This window comes from Myotis brandtii, unplaced genomic scaffold (genome assembly GCF_000412655.1).
Source record: "Myotis brandtii unplaced genomic scaffold, ASM41265v1 scaffold1299, whole genome shotgun sequence".
NCBI lineage: Eukaryota > Metazoa > Chordata > Mammalia > Chiroptera > Vespertilionidae > Myotis > Myotis brandtii.
The window spans coordinates 586,744-602,967 of NW_005354591.1; the positions used below are offsets into that span (position 1 = coordinate 586,744).

Genomic DNA, 16,224 nt, shown 5'->3' on the forward strand with positions numbered 1-16,224 from the left:
AGTGAAGTACGATTTGTGGATATAATGCAATGCTCTGCCCTGATGAAAGAAAACGAGATGTATGTGGATGACATGGTGGAAGGATGTCAAGGATATAATCTTAAATTTAAAAAAATTTGTTGACGAAGCATGCACTTAGTACTTCATTGTAATACAAATAATAATGATTTCAGTTACTACTTAACTTAGCCATTGTAATGATTAGACTTAGTACTTATAAGTGAATTATCTGGAACAAAAAATTCCTGCCGGTGATATCTGTGAGGCAGAGATTATCAGGGACATTTTCAGTGTTCATTTGACATGTCTACTCTGGATTTATTTTGCAACTGAGAAATCGGACTTTGCAGAACATGAGCAAACGACACTACTTTCATCATGAAAACTCCTGGTTCTATCCCACAATGATTTCTCCCTCTTCTGAACACACAGACCACATTCATTCCAGAGTGTTGGGTCAGAAAGGGGTCAGTCAGCCCTGGCTGGGTAGCTCAGTTGGTTAGAGCGTCATCCCAACATGCCAAGGTTTCGGGTTCAATGCCTGGTCAGGGCACATACAAAAAGCAACCAGTGAATGCAAAAATAAGTAGGACAACAAATCTCTCTCTCTCTCTCAAATCAATCAATAAATAAAAAATTTAAAGGTGGTCAGTTAGTTCAACATCTCCACTTCACATCCAAGGAAACAGGCCCAGAGAGGTTAATGTCTTGGCCAGAATCACATAACCCTAAATTAATAGCAGGGCCAAGATGAGAATCCAGGGACATGCTAACTCTTAATCTAGGATCTTCCTACTACAAGAAGCTAAGTCTTCCCTAACACTCACTGTGCCTGTGAATAACTTGGCTTTTATTGGACTGTGAAGTGAATACGTCTTTCTCCTTCAATAAATTAGGTGCTCAGACTGAGACAGGTGGTGTCCAGTATCGTGTTCAACACGCTGTAAACGCGCATTAAAGGGATCAGCAGGCTTGACTTGGACTTCAGGTCCCAGAGGCTAAAGGGACATTCAGGGAGGAGGAGGACTCCCACACTTGGGTGGCCCTCACACAGCATCCTCCCCCACACCCATCCCCACAGAAACACACACACTTATAAGGGTAAGTTAGGGCACTCAGCACTGGGCTGCCTTGCCTAACTGGTTATTCTGGGGAAATGAACTTTGGGGTTAAGGGAGGGTCAGTGAGGACCCTTTTCACCAGAGCAATATGCCAATCTCCTAAACTTCCTAAAGGAAATGGCTTGCTGTTCAAGGTTCTTTTAATTGGTTGATAATCTCAGTGACTTCGCCCAGCTGTCTTCAGAGAGCTCACTTCCTAAACCTCTCAGAGGCCCCTTTCACAGAGTGTGTTTCAGGGACTGTTCCTTATCTCACAGAATCACAGCCACCCCTGGCCTAAGTGTGGGCCCCCAGCAGTGTTTCAGCTTGTCCATCCACACGTGGCCGTGGCCCAGCGAACCGGGCGCTTCCGCATCAGAATTCAGGGACAGAAACAAGGGTAGAGAACTGTACTGTCCTTAGACCAGGTATTACCCAGGGAGTTACATGCCGCAGTCTGGAATGGGATGTGTGTGTGGCTCTCCTGCGCATGGTGCCTGATGCTATTCTCCTTCTCCCCTGAAGCTATTGTCTATACTGCGCTACACCTGACATCTGGTGTTTATCACCTAAATGGGCCGAGGTCTTTTTGAAACTGTTCTGCTCCTATTTCGCAAATTTGGTGAGTTGTTTCCAGTGTTTTATTAATGTATTTCAACTCAGCATTTTCCATATCTTCCATTTTTTAAATTACCATCTGTTTTATTTTTTAGACTCTACACACACACACACACACACATACACTCACATGCATGTTTATATAAAGTTTAGTTTTAAACTCTTTCAAACCAGTTTCTCTTTCTCCTGTTGCTAATCATGTGTGTGTGTCTACAATGCTTTAAGTATTTACGTTCTCCACATAATGCATTTATACATTTTATCTTAAAAGTTGGGAAAAACAGTAGTAGTTAAGTATCACAACGGTGGTATGCTTTTAACTTGTGAGAAAGCTAGTATGTTGATGTGATGCAAAGAAAAACATAAATTTAAAGTACTAGTAATTACTTTCCATTCGGTCAGCAATATGTCTGCCTTTTAGGAAGCTCACATTATGCTTTCCACACATGCAGAAGCTTAGCTTCTGGAACCCTAGCCTCCCACAGAGGCGGAGCGTGTGGTGAGGGGAGAATGCACGCCCTTCCATGGGGGAATACCTGGTGGACTTTCATTCCAAATGGAACAGGAAGGAATGTGAGAGAGTCACAACTCAGCAGATCGTAGAGTCAGAAACATCCCTAGATGAGAGGATGGGTGAGCCCTGATGGAGTTAGAGAGTTGGTATGATATCCTTCTAGCCCAGACCTGGGCCCTGTGTGTGCGCCTTCCAAAATACCTGGGAAAGGTAAGTTTCTCATTGTGCTTTTCAGCTATGGCCAGGCTGAGCAATAATCTACCTGACTCATCGTGATCTTGGCATGAGATACAGTTACCAAATTTTCTACTAAAATACAAAACATATTAAATGGACAACAGGATAGATTGAAATTGGTCTGCTCTGAAAACTCAAGGATTGATGTTCCCCATAACTTGCCCAAATTAATGTTTTTATGCCGACACTGTGACACTTGGGGAGATATAGATTATATGCCTCAACAATGGGACATTTTGATTGTTAATGGGGATTATTATCCAGGGGTGGGCAAACGTTTTGACTCGAGGGCCACAATGGGTTCTTAAACTGGACCGGAGGGCCGGAACAAAAGCATGGATGGAGTGTTTGTGTGAACTAATATAAATTCAAAGTAAACATCATTACATAAAAGGGTACGGTCTTTTTTTTTTTTTAGTTTTATTCATTTCAAACGGGCCGGATCCGGCCCGCGGGCTGTAGTTTGCCCACGGCTGTTATAGCCTCTATTGGAAATTAAGATTTCCATGAAAGAATTAGAATGTAAGGGTCTGTGGGTGTAATTGAGAGCTAGACAAGGTGGATTCAATGGTGTCTCCTAATATCCACAATTAACAAACATTTGAGTATCTTCTATCCTTTTTTTTTACTTGATAAATAAATGTAAGAAAAGAATTAATTACCTCACAATCAAAAGAGCAGAAATGTTTTCCTGCTAGAACTTCTCAGTTGGGACCGTTGGAGGAATATTTATTTCTGTTGAAAGTATAGGGAAACCGAAGCAGAAACGGATTCTGTGTCTTTAAATTTGAAGATATTTTACAATTGCCCTTGAAGTTTCTATTTTCATTTGTTTGCTTTGGGTGGGACATGGAAAAATATTTGCCTACTGTATGTTACTGATCTGCATGCATGTGTTCATGAATTTCCTTCCCTGGGAAAGGTGATAGGCAGTTCATTGGTGATGTCCGTTCTTTCTAAATGTTCGCACAGGCATGAATTTCTGTACTAAAAATTGGTAAGTTTATTTAGTGCTTGAGAGTCAGATCTAAGAGATGTCTCTGAGATATTCAAAAGGATGAAACTTGAGGAATTAAGCATTGGGTTTTCTAGTTATATATGATTACCAAAGCTACCCTAGTTATATAATCAGTTTTTTTTCATTATAAATCACTTTTTCACAAAGTACTGATGAAGTCTAATTGTTTGGGAAATCTTAATTTGCTTGTTTAAATAGCTTTTTAAAAATATTTTAGTAATACCTTTAAATTATATTAAGTAGCTTGGTGGCAAGGTTTTTTATTTTTTTTCCTTAGGGGAATTAAAATTCCAGTAGTGCAGAAATTCTTATTCACTCAACAAATATGCATTGAGCATTTCCCGTTTGCCTGACCTATAGAGTGAGTATAAGTCACCTCATCTTTTCGCAAATGCAAAACTTTAATTTGTAAATGGAAGTCTTGAATACTATTCTCCCACACCATGCTGTTGGAATATACATTCATTTATCATATTTATTGAGCTAGGCATAGAGCTGTGTGCTGACTGGGATGCAGAAGTAAACAAAAAAGCCCCTGTTCTCATGTGGCTTGTAGTCTCTACCAGGAAAAGGAACATTTAATAATCACAGAAATAAAAATAGAATTTCACATTGTGGTGCCACAAAGGGAAGGTAAAGGGGGTGTGTACCAGCCTTTATGGGAACTGATTTAGATGGGAAGGGGAGCGAGGTCAGGGAAGGCTTTTCAGAGAAAGTGACTGTGCTCAAAGCAGAAGAATGAGAGAAAGTTAGCCAGGGAGGGAGGTAGGAGAGATTGGGGTGGTTTTGTTTTTTTGTGTGTTTTGTGGGGGGTTTTTTCAGGGGAGAAGAGGGTTTATGGTGTGTGTGTGTGTGTGTGTGTGTGTGGATGTGTGTGTGTGTGTGTGTGTGGATGTGTGTGGATGTGTATTTTAAAGGGGGTAGGGAGTATGGTTCTGGAGGCCAAGAAACCCAGTTTCTGGCTTAAGAGATGCTAGTGACTGCTCTTGAGCCTGTCTTCACCCCTGTCCCATTTTCTTCAACTGAGTTGAATAGAAACCTCTAGGAGTTCTTCTCTGCTCTGTGATTCTTACAAACTGTGACCCCATCACAAGCTGTGATGGCTCCCTCTGGGCCATTTCTGAAGCGTCCCAGCCCAGATTCTGCGTGTTCCCAGAGACTGAATGCTGAGTTCCTGCCCGGCTGACCCTGGTTAGGCCAGATTCAGGCAGTTGGTTAGGCCGAGTTACCTCAACTTCCTGCTCCGCCTACATCCACATAGTTATCTACCCCTCTATCAATCCTTTCCTCATTCCCTCCATTCTCGGAGGATAAGGTGTGCCTTTTCCTCTCCAAGGTCAACACAAGGACTAGCCCCTATCCTCTGGCACGTGGCTTCACCAATTAATCCTTCTGTCCTGACTTCCAATTCTTAGCTCCCTCTTCTTCCCCCCAGGAGAGTGTGTAAACTCTCCTCAGTAAACACACTCACAAAAATTTTATTACATAAAATACAGAACAAATATCTCTTTCTTTGAGCCTCATTTCTCTGCTTTCTCCCTCCCTCCGCCTCTCTCTCTCTCTCTCTCTCTCTCTTTCCCTGTCTTTCTCTCTTTCCCCTTCACTGTTTCCCTTATTAAAATATTAAGGTAAATTTAAAAGTCTTGAGAATTCTTGAGTCATTGATACCTTTACATAAAATTGCCAATTTCTCACTTCCTGTTGACTCCTAATATGTAGGTTTTCTACCCACATCATGACATGAAAATGTCACTGATGAAATTTGAATCTTACCTTAAATTTATGACCATTAAATCTCATAGTCGTATCTCATCCTCTTACCTTATAAACTTCCCTGCTACATTTCAAACTACTGATATTGCCGAAGCCTTCCTTTTTGAAATGCTCTTTCCTGGGGCTTCTATTATTTCTCACTCCAGCCCCTATTGGTCTGCCACCTAGCATCAGGTCTGAGGCAGGAGGAGATGGGGAAGCTGAATCCAATCACAGGTCCTCCTGAGTTACGGTTCTGTTACCCGGGAAGGGTGAACAAAGAATTCAGAGCAGGGATTAAAAGGTGGCTGGAGTCATTGATTCAGGTTGTTTGGCAAGGCAGCCTCTGTGGGAGGTGGAGAATCAGAGAGGACTTGAGAATTAGGTAACCAGTAATTTGAATCTTGGGGACAGAGGTGAGAAGAGGGAACCCTTTGTCGAGTTTGGATTCCATGTTAAAGCAGATTTCTTACAAGATAGTGTTTTAGCCCTGGAAGGTTTAGAATTAAGCATAAATACAATGCACTAAAGAAAACCCAAAGTATTTCTGTCCAAAGAGTTGGAAATATCTGTATTTAATCATTTAATATGCACAGTATTCACAGTTTTTAAGAAAATCTGTTAATTGACATGATTGAGCCTGTGAGTCCACTTTAAAATATGTCATTAGGTGATTGATTTAGACTTTGGATCTTTAAATTGAAACTTTTGAGATAATTTTGCTATGTTTTATACTGGACTAAAACATTTAAGAGAACTGAAGATTCACCTTATTTGTGAGTTTTGATTTATTTGTTTTATAAAATGACAAATACTGGGGAAGGGTTTGTTTATTAGTCAGAAAACTGAAATATTTAAAGAGAAGATCAAATATATTACATTTTGTAAGTTTAAAATGTGTTTTACTTTAATTAACCAAGTTGAAAAATCACTTAAAAGGATTGACAAAGTTTAGAGAATTTTAAATAGAATATAAGATTTGTAGTTGATCCCAACTCAAGAGAAAACTACATTTTTGGATTGTAGTTTAATTTACTGAGTAAATTAAATATTAATCAAGAACCAAAATAGCCGCATATAATACCTTTTGGGGCCCTGGGGGTACCCAGAAACCCCTGTCACCACCTTTGCTCCCAAACATGGGTGCCTCTGGCTCCTCCTTCACCCTCAGTTCATCCCATTCCCTGGCTCCCTGGCCAGCCTCTGACCCTGAGCAGCCTCTGGCCCCCTGGCCAGCGTCTGGCAGTGTCACGCTGTGTGCACGCTCACATGACACCGCATGCAGCTCACATGACACCACATGCATACTTCCAGCCCTGCTCTCCTGACACAGCTGCAGATCCTTTGAAAACAGCTGCCTGCAGGGCAGATCCCCTCGCATCTCCCCTGCCGCCTCTACACATAACCCATCTGGAACCAAATTCATCGCGGCCCCACCCCACCCCCGCCCCTAGTTTTCCTCTCCCTCCTGTTACCTACATCATCTAGATTTCCTTGCCCTCAGGGGCCAGGACTGTGGCTTGGGCATCTTTTGACTCCTCAATGCCTCCTACCTGACAACAGTAGGCAATGAAAATCTTAATCAGTGAGTATAAAGGCCAGTAAAATACGAGATGGCAGGAATACATGTTTTTGAATGAGCTGAAGGGAAAGGCCCATATCATGTTGGGATTGGATAACACCTCTTTGTCAGCAGAGCAGGAATAGCTGACATTTATTGAGCACCTACTATGCGTGCCCACTACCTGACAACAGTAGGCACTGAAAATCTCAATCAGTGAGTACAAAGGCCAGTAAAATACGAGATGGCAGGAATCATGTTTTTGGATGAGCTGAAGGGAAAGGCCCATATCATGTTGGGATTGGATAACACCTCTTTGTCAGCAGAGCAGGAATAGCTGACATTTATTGAGCACCTACTATGCTCCCGGCATTCAAAGTGATTTATATACATTGTTAAAGGAGTGAGGCCAGGGAGGTTAAGCCAGCTCTTCATGGTGACGGAGCTAGTGCCAGAGCTGGGACTCAGTCCAGGTTGTGTGACTCCAGAGCCCACCCTCTTAGCCAGCAAACGGCCTTGTCAGTGATCCCCACCACAGCTCAGAGTAGCTGCCTTCACATGGGGCTATGTTTCCTCTGTCTGACTTCTACACAGTGGCATTCCTGATGTGACTATGAAAACTGAGTGAAACTTAGGAACTCAGAAATTAGTGATGAACAGCCCTGGCCAGTGTGTTCAGTGGTTAGAGTGCCGGCCCACTCACCAAAGGATCTCCTGTTCAATTCCCCGGTCAAGGGCACGTAGCTGGGCCACAGATTCCATCCCTCGGGCCTGGTAAGGACGTGTGTGTGAGGCAATCAATGGATGTGTCTCTCTCATTTATGTTTCTCTCTCCCTCTCTCGCTTCTCCTCCTCCTCCCAACTTCCCTTCCACTCTCTCTAAAAAAAAAAAAAAAAAAAATGGAAAAAAATATCCTCAGGGGAGGATGAGAAAACAAAAAACAAAATAAATTGATAAACATTTGGTAGATTTTTTTTCCCATTTCCTTATACACTGAGTGGCCAGATAATTATGACCGATGGGCCAGATTATTTTGATCACCCCATCAGTACTTCACTGACACTTCCAAAAATACTGAATATTGAAAACTTCCTAAGCAAATACCCTCAAGGTTTTATTATTATTATTTGCATAATACTCTCAAGGTTTTATTATTATTATTATTTGCATAATACTCTCAAGGTTTTATTATTATTATTATTTGCATAATACTCTCAAGGTTTTATTATTATTATTATTTGCATAATACTCTCAAGGTTTTATTATTATTATTATTTGCATAATACTCTCAAGGTTTTATTATTATTATTATTTGCATAATACTCTCAAGGTTTTATTATTATTATTATTTGCATAATACTCTCAAGGTTTTATTATTATTATTATTTGCATAATACTCTCAAGGTTTTATTATTATTATTATTTGCATAATACTCTCAAGGTTTTATTATTATTATTATTTGCATAATACTCTCAAGGTTTTATTATTATTATTATTTGCATAATACTCTCAAGGTTTTATTATTATTATTATTTGCATAATACTCTCAAGGTTTTATTATTATTATTATTTGCATAATACTCTCAAGGTTTTATTATTATTATTATTTGCATAATACTCTCAAGGTTTTATTATTATTATTATTTGCATAATACTCTCAAGGTTTTATTATTATTATTATTTGCATAACTAATTCACTTCATTGTACTGAAGTGAATTATGATGGGGTGGTCATAATAATCTGGCCACTCAGTGTAAAAGAACTCACTCCGCCTTTTAGACAGATCAGAATACCAAGGCTTAATGATTTCAAAGGTCAGTGTCGTCACTTATTGAAGATGCATCAGCACAGTTTTCCCTGCCTGACCCACGACTTGTTGAGGACAGTCCTCTCAACCTTCCCATGCACTGCCAGGTCCAGCCGGTGCGTCCCAGTCAGACTGGGCACAGAGCGGTGGGCTTAGAGGAAGTGCAGTCACAGAAGCGCCTCTTAATAAAATTGAGAAATCCTCCCCCTTACATTTCCTCCTTCCCGCTCCCTCATACAGTTCATAGAAACAATGCTCCTTTTTTCCACTGAGCACTTCAGCCCTAGTGCAAAATTATAAGAGTGGTAAAACTGGAAATGCTATCTTATCCTCGTCCACCCCACCCACAGCCCTGCCCCACCCTCAGCCCCACCCTCACCCCCGTGGAGGATAAACCCTTTAAACAAGTACAGATTGAGATGAGATCCTTTTCTCAAATAAACTGTTTTACAGTACACAGCTTCGGAGACTATATTTCTCATTTCCAACTTAACTCTGTCCCGCCGCCAAAAGAGAATGCTGCTTTTCTTTAAGATTCTCAAAGTTGGGGGAACTTGTATGTAGTTTCTCTTCAGGAAATGATATATAAAAATATAACAACAACAAAATAAAAATATAAAAACACCTTTGGGTGGTGAGCACCCAATGCAGTAGATAGATGATGTGTTACAGAATTGTACACTTGAAACTTACATAATGTCACTAACCAATGTCATGCCAAGAAATTTAATTAAAAAATGAAGATATCCTAATAATGGAAGTATCCTAAAAATATATTTAGTCCACCTTTAGCAATGCTTATAAATTGCTTAGAAGATCAGTTTTTTGATGGAGTCACATATACAAGGCTGAAAATTGGGAAGAGCCTGGATAAAGATACACTACTTAGATACACAGTGCCACCGAATTTCTAGAAAGAGGTTGTAGTGAACAGGACCTTTTTACTAAGTGTTTCATTTCCAGAATTGCTTGTGGTTGTGGCCAAAACTCAAAATAATGTTTATTGCAAAGTAATGTTTCCTCAACTACAAGGAGTAAAAGAAAGGCACCATTTTATATGAAGTGGAAAATAATCACAAAACTGAAGTGACCTATCTGGCCGCACTCAGAGAATGTCGTAATTCAGGAGAAACTGGCCTCCTTCTCTCAGGTGCACGGACCAAAAGGTAAAGGTAAACAGCACATGTTTCAACGCTACTTATCACCACACCCTGAGGACAATGAATGCTCTCACTTTCCAGGTGGGTGATAAAGACAATAATTTACCCAAAGTGGTGTGGGACTGCTTAGTCTCCTGTGTGCCTTTAAATCGATCCGTGGCCGCAGAAATCACTCCTCTGTTCTTTAATCTCTCAACAGACACCGTGTTATCTGTTGATATAATCCAAAGGCACGTCCCTTCAGCATCTTAGTCATCATTACTAGATGCTTTCATTTCAGAAAGTGCAGTTACTTCATTACCTAAGTTGATCCTGATCCGTTTACGTGTGCACTCAGCAGCCACTGATCAGGATAACGCTGTGGCTTCGAATCTCAGCTCCAGAGCCTCCTAACCTCTGTGAACCTGCATTGCTTTGCAAAATTGGGATAATAATTGTGCTGACACATAGGTGGGATTGTTGCTGCCTGAGAAGCTAGGTATCAGATCAGTGCGTGCATGTGAAGAAATTGTGTATGTTTACCTGTAGGGCTTCTGTAAGCAGAGAATTCTTAAAGACTTACCACTTCATGATAGCCACCTGTGAGAAGGGTTATAATTAAAAAGATGGGTAATAACAAGTGGTGGCAAAGATGTAGACAAGTTGAAACCTTGTACACTGCTGCTAGGAATGTAAAATGGTGCATCCACTTTGGAAAATAGTCTGGAAGTTTCTTAAAAGGTTAAAACATAGAATTTGCTGTGCTACTCAGCAATTCCACTCGTAGAAAAGTTCTACTCCAAGGAAAGTGAAAACATGTTCACACAAAAACTTGTACACGAATATTCATCGCAGCATGTGAAAACAGTTCAAATGTCTGTTGACTGATGAATGGACCAGTAAAATGTGATACAGACTGTTATGTGGCCATAGAAAAGGAATGATACCTGGCACAGCATGGATGCACCTTGAAAATATCATTGCTAAGTGAAAGAAGCCAGGTAGAAAAGGCCACCGATTGTACGATTCCATTGATATGAAAGGTCCAGAATAGACAATGCGAAGACAGAAAGTAGGTTGGGGATTGTTTAGAGTTGAGGATGATGGGGAATCTGGAATTTGTGGCTGAAGGGTACAGGATTTCTTGTGGGGATTATGCGCATGTTCTGAAATTGATTGTGGCGATGGTTGCACAGCTCTGTGAATATATTAAACATCATTGACTTGTACACTTTAACACGTTAAGTGCCCAGTCAGTCACTGGTGACTGACACTATACTTTCCATCCAGAAGACAAAACATGCTGGGCTCTTAACATGTTAAATGGGTGAATGGTAAGATATGTGAATTAATATCCTATATAATAAAACCCTAATATGCAAATTGACCGAACAGCGGAAACACTGGTCCCTGGGAATCACACTGTCCCAGGGCAGGTCTCAGTGTGGGGCTTACTTACTACGTCAGTTGAATATAGTAGCCTATTCTTTGTTAGGGGGAAAAATGGATTAATTGTTTGGCTTTAGTCCATCAAACTAAGGCTGGCTCTTAAAGGGACACATACATTCTCTAGCTTCGGATTGTCCTTCCCAGTAAAGATCTAAAATCACTATAAATATTGTTCCAATAAGGAGTCAGACCTCTTGCACTTTTCTTTGTTCACAATAGAAATGCTTATTTATAATTCATTTTATAAAATTGTTTTCCTGAATTGGTCTCTTCGTATAAGGAAATGAGTTGATAACAAGACGTGCTACTCTCTACAGGGAATCCATTTCTGTGAAGAAACATAACTAGAAACATCCTCTGAACTCTCTCAGCTTTCTGTTCCCCCTCAGAACCTTATCTATTTTTTAAAAATATTTTTTTTATTGATTTCAGGGAGAGAGGGAGAGGGATAGAGAGATAGAAGCATCGATGAAAGAGAAACATCATCAGTTGACTGCCTCCTGCACAACCCCCACCGGGAATCGAGCCTGCAACCCTGGCATGTACCCCGACTGGGACCTCCTGGTTCAGGGGCAACGCTCAACCACTGAGCCACACCGGCCGTGCTATCTATTCTTTTTTTATTGCTGGTTATTCTTTCATGTGAAAGTGTTATTTTCCCAAATGGCTATAAATTTTTAAGTATGCCCCATAAACATCTTTTTATCTCCCACAGCACCTTATTTGAAATCAAACCCTAGATAGTTTGTGATTAATTATTTGCCAGGAAGCATGGTTAGTCCTCCTGAAGTACCAGCATTTGTGATCTAATTACGTGGCCTTGTATCTGAAGGCATGATCAGAATTACTGTCCACAGACTGCTGGGGCCACCATAACAAAGCACCGGGTTGTGTGGTTTAGGCAGCAGAAATGTCTTTTCCCTCAGTTCCAGAGGCTAGAAATCCAAGACCCCGGTGTCAGCAGGATTGGTTTCTCCTGAGGCCTCTCTCCATGGCCTACATGTGGCCGCCCTCTTGCTGACCCTTCCAGGGGTCATCCCTTCGTCTGAGTGTCACCTGTGTGTCCTGGTCACCTCTCTAACAGGGACACCAGTCCCATTGGATTAGCCCCTCCACCCCCAAGGGCCTCATTTTACCTAATCACCTCTTTAAAGGTTCTCTCTCCAAATCCAGTCCCATTCTGAGGCCCTGAGGGTTACAGCTTCAATAGGTGAATTGCAGAGGGACACTGTTCAGCCCAGAACAACCTCAGAAGCATCAACTCTCCTACAGCTGGTGCCACCATTGAGCATCCACACCCTCTACCATACCCAAGGCCCAGTGGGCCTTTGTCCTGAAGAATCATCCTGAAACGTCTCCATCGTCAGCGCGCTCCATGGCGAAGTCCGAGTGTGCACTGTGGAAAGATCGGTGTCGCTTACTCAGATTTTCTATCAGTAACCCCATAACATACCAGCAAAGGATAAGAAAAGTGCAGCAAACAGTATTCCTCTAATCACCCCCTACCCAGATATCAACGATGGAGATGCTGGTGGAGGAGAGACCATGTATCTGGGTTTTCCTCCTAACCAGGTGAGAACAGCATTTCACCTGAGCCCAGGTACTCTGCCTGCCGGCATCCCTGGTCCAGCCTCCATGTAGCCAGGGCCTTCTATGGGGAGGGGAGTGGTGGGCAAGCAGTTGGTGAGATCCCCGGGAACTGACGTTTAAATCCTTATTTCAGTCTCTGCTCAGAACTCGAGTCATGCAACTTTTCTGTTCCTTGTCTCGGGGAAACGGCTACGATTATCTTCTGTGTTCTCCCGCAAAAGCACCTTCAGTCTTCCTAGTGTTTCTAGTTTCAGCCAAGCTTTTAAATGTCACCACATCATCTTTATTGGAATTTTAGGTCTCAAGTGAATCACAGACCAATAAAAATTCCTGCTTATTTGCTGATGACATGCAATGTATGTGAAGGAGGGGGCCAGGAGTTCTTTTTTTCTCAATCACTATTAAGTCTCAAAGTCAGTCTGCTGCTCTTTGGAACCTGGATACCATAGATTGAGTGACTCCCCAACGTATGCAGAGACCATGTGTCTGGGTTTTTCTTTTAATCAGGTGAGACCAGCCTTTCTCCTCGAAGCAGCAGAGCGCCTGAGCCCAGGGGAACACTGGTCTGTTTGGTTTGCACATCAGTCCACCACTTCCCAAGAAGAGACTGCTTGACTGGGCTTTCCCAAAAAAGCACTCTTCTCTCCCAAATACCAGCCGGGGGAGGAAATAGAAAGAACTGGACAGACCTCTCTGAACTTGTTCTGTCACCAGAAAGGGCCGGGCCTGGAGTGGGTCTGCCTCGGGCTAGCCCGTAGCGTATGGGTTCTTGACTTTGTGCAGGAAAGATTTCACAATACCGATCCCGGTGATTTTGACAGTATGTTTACTGAAGTTGGAAGGAAAAGGAAGGGCTTAGGATAGAAGCAGCAGGCAGTGAGCCAGGGTGGAGCTGCTGTTAGCTCACTGAAAAGTCAGAGAAATGGGGTCCTGGGGGTTAGCCTGGGATGAGCTGCCACTGCCCGTTCCTCCTCTGGTTGCAAGTCTCTTGGGGACCCTTGGAGTTGAGGAGAGAAGAGTAAAGATGCAGGCCTGAGAGGGAAGAAGGGCGTAGATGTGCTCCAAAGAGAGCCCGGGCTGGGGCTTTGTCTTCAGGGTTCTTACCTGTTTTCTAACAGCAGGAATTTCAGGGGAGGTCTTAGGGAAGGATCTCAATAGACTATGCATCAGCTTTATGCTGACTTGGCACAATGAGATTTATTCCCCTGACTTCATCCGTCGTTGGGTGTGGTTGGCACAAATGGCACTAATTGGATTTCTGTTATCTATCTCCCTGAGTAGGGTGGTATAAGCTATTACTCTGTGGTTGAGGAGAAGTATAAACCAATTACTCTTACGTGTCCTTGGTTAGGGGTGATGGGATTTTTCAATTTATTAGGTGGCTATAAACTGCTTGGCCGTTTAACTGTCTGTCTCAGTTTCCCTACACCGCTTGTCCTGGCTTACTAGCCTGTCTCAGTTCAACATGGGGTTACTATAACCAATTCGTGCTGATACATTTCCCCTGGACACAGCCAGGACTATCAGGCGCTGTTTCATGACTTAGGTTCAGATTATGGCCTCTGTTCCTACCATTCATTCCCCAGAATAAAGTGGATCTGAGACTCATCGTCTTTGTTCGGGGCTGGCCTGCCTTTTCCTTTTCCCAGTAGGTATTTACCGAGCTCGTGCATCCTTTCTAGTGTGGCCACAGCTGCCCCAGTGCCCCGGAGATCTCATTCGTCCAAATCCGGCTTCTGCCACACCAGCGCTTTGGCATTCCGTCAGGCGAAGGTGCAGTTCCGAACCTCTGACTCCTGGTTTTAGGTGAAGATAATTTACCTGCTCTTCTTTTGTCACATGTGTGGCCCTACAGGTATCAGGAGTCGAGGCCCAGGCAGCCCGGTAATTACATTGTTTATTTACTAGTTTCACACAAAACCAGACCAACCCCAGGCACGCCACCCAGCAGCCTTTAGGGGAATGGATTCCCAAAAGCTTCACTGAAACCACTCATTTGTTGACACTCGAGGACATTCAATCATTCTTCTAAGCAAGAAACACTTAGCCCAAACAAGGAAAAGGCCAGCCTTTCACAGCCTGACCTTTGTGAAAGGTTTATTGAGAAAGGAAAGCCACAAAAGAGCAGGAGGTGCCAAATCGGGGCAGCCTCTGTCACACCCCTTTGCCAGGTGACGCTATCGTATGGCATTGGACATGAGCTCAAGGAAAAAGAGAACAGGAACCAGGTTTCCCCCTCTATAGAAACTGGATTAAAGTTACTCCTCTTTTATGGCTTAGAGTATGTATCTTCTTTCTAAGTATATTTTCCTTTCCCCGAGTCAGCTGACAACCCCTAAACATACAGCACACACACACGCTGCCCCATACCTTCGTAACCTATCTAAATAATGCAGTCTGCTAAAAATACCCACCATCACAGACATTATCTTCCTCTTGGACATCTGTTTGTTCCCGCTCCTGGCGGGAAGTTCTGAAGATAGGACTCAGCCTAGGGCATTTTAAACCATAAAGACAGCCGTTCATTTCTCTCTGTGAGGATAACATGTGTAAAGTAATTAGGGCAGTGCCTGGGACAGCCCCGGTGATCCAAAAATGGTGGTGGCAGCGATAGTAATGATTGATGGTCGTTATTACTGGAATGGAGATGATATGTGTGACATTTCAAGATCCATTTATCAGAATAGGGCAAGGACCATATGAAATGCTTTTCTTGAAGTAGCTTTCTTTGTCCAAGGATTAATGAAGTCTTTCAAAAAGGCAAAAAAGGACATTTCTACATACTCTCACTTTATTTTTTATTTTTATTTTTATTGATTTCAGAAAGGAAGGGAGAGGGAAAGAGAGAGAATCATCGATTGGCTGCCTCCTGCACGCCCCACACTGGGGATCAAGCCCGCAACCCGGGCCTGTGCCCTAACCGGGAATTGAACCGAGCCATGCCAGCTGGGCGCACTCTGCCTCTTGACATCCACAAAGCACCTGGACGCTGGGACTCTGCCAAAGAAAAATCCAGTGTGAGCCCCTGGGGCTTGCCAGCAGAGAAAGCAGAAGTAGCCAAAGTCCAACCTCTGTCTCGCTTCCTGCCACCTTTCTCCTCTAAGTCTGTATGAGATATATTTTTGCCATCTAGTCTCTGCAAGACAGAAAGACGCATAATGAAGTCACTGAACACAAGTCCACCTTATTCATTACCCATTTCCTATCTGAGGCCCATTAATCCCTGGCTGTTCCCTCCTGTCTGTTAACAGACCTTCTCACATGATCATCTTGTCTCTTTCCTCTGTCTTCAGCTGTCTCCTGCTGTCTCCTATTAATATATCTCAACAACTTGGAAACTCCCAAATTAAGCAGACCTCCCTTTAATCCTACCTTCTTCTTTCTCATTATCTCTCACCTTCCACACACAGTTTTCTTCTAAGGCTTATGGATGCTT

The 16,224-nt window shown here is 42.5% G+C and overlaps 1 protein-coding gene across 1 annotated transcript in view; it reads left to right on the top strand.

The window, feature by feature from the left end:
• Positions 1-1,654: 1,654 nt before the first annotated feature.
• LOC102252157 (chromosome unknown open reading frame, human C4orf19) overlaps positions 1,655-16,224 on the top strand; it is a 60,778-nt gene continuing 46,208 nt past the window's right edge. The window contains exon 1 of the mRNA XM_005859738.2: positions 1,655-1,722. The gene's annotated coding sequence lies outside the window, so the exon portion shown is untranslated. The remainder of the gene's footprint in view (positions 1,723-16,224) is intronic.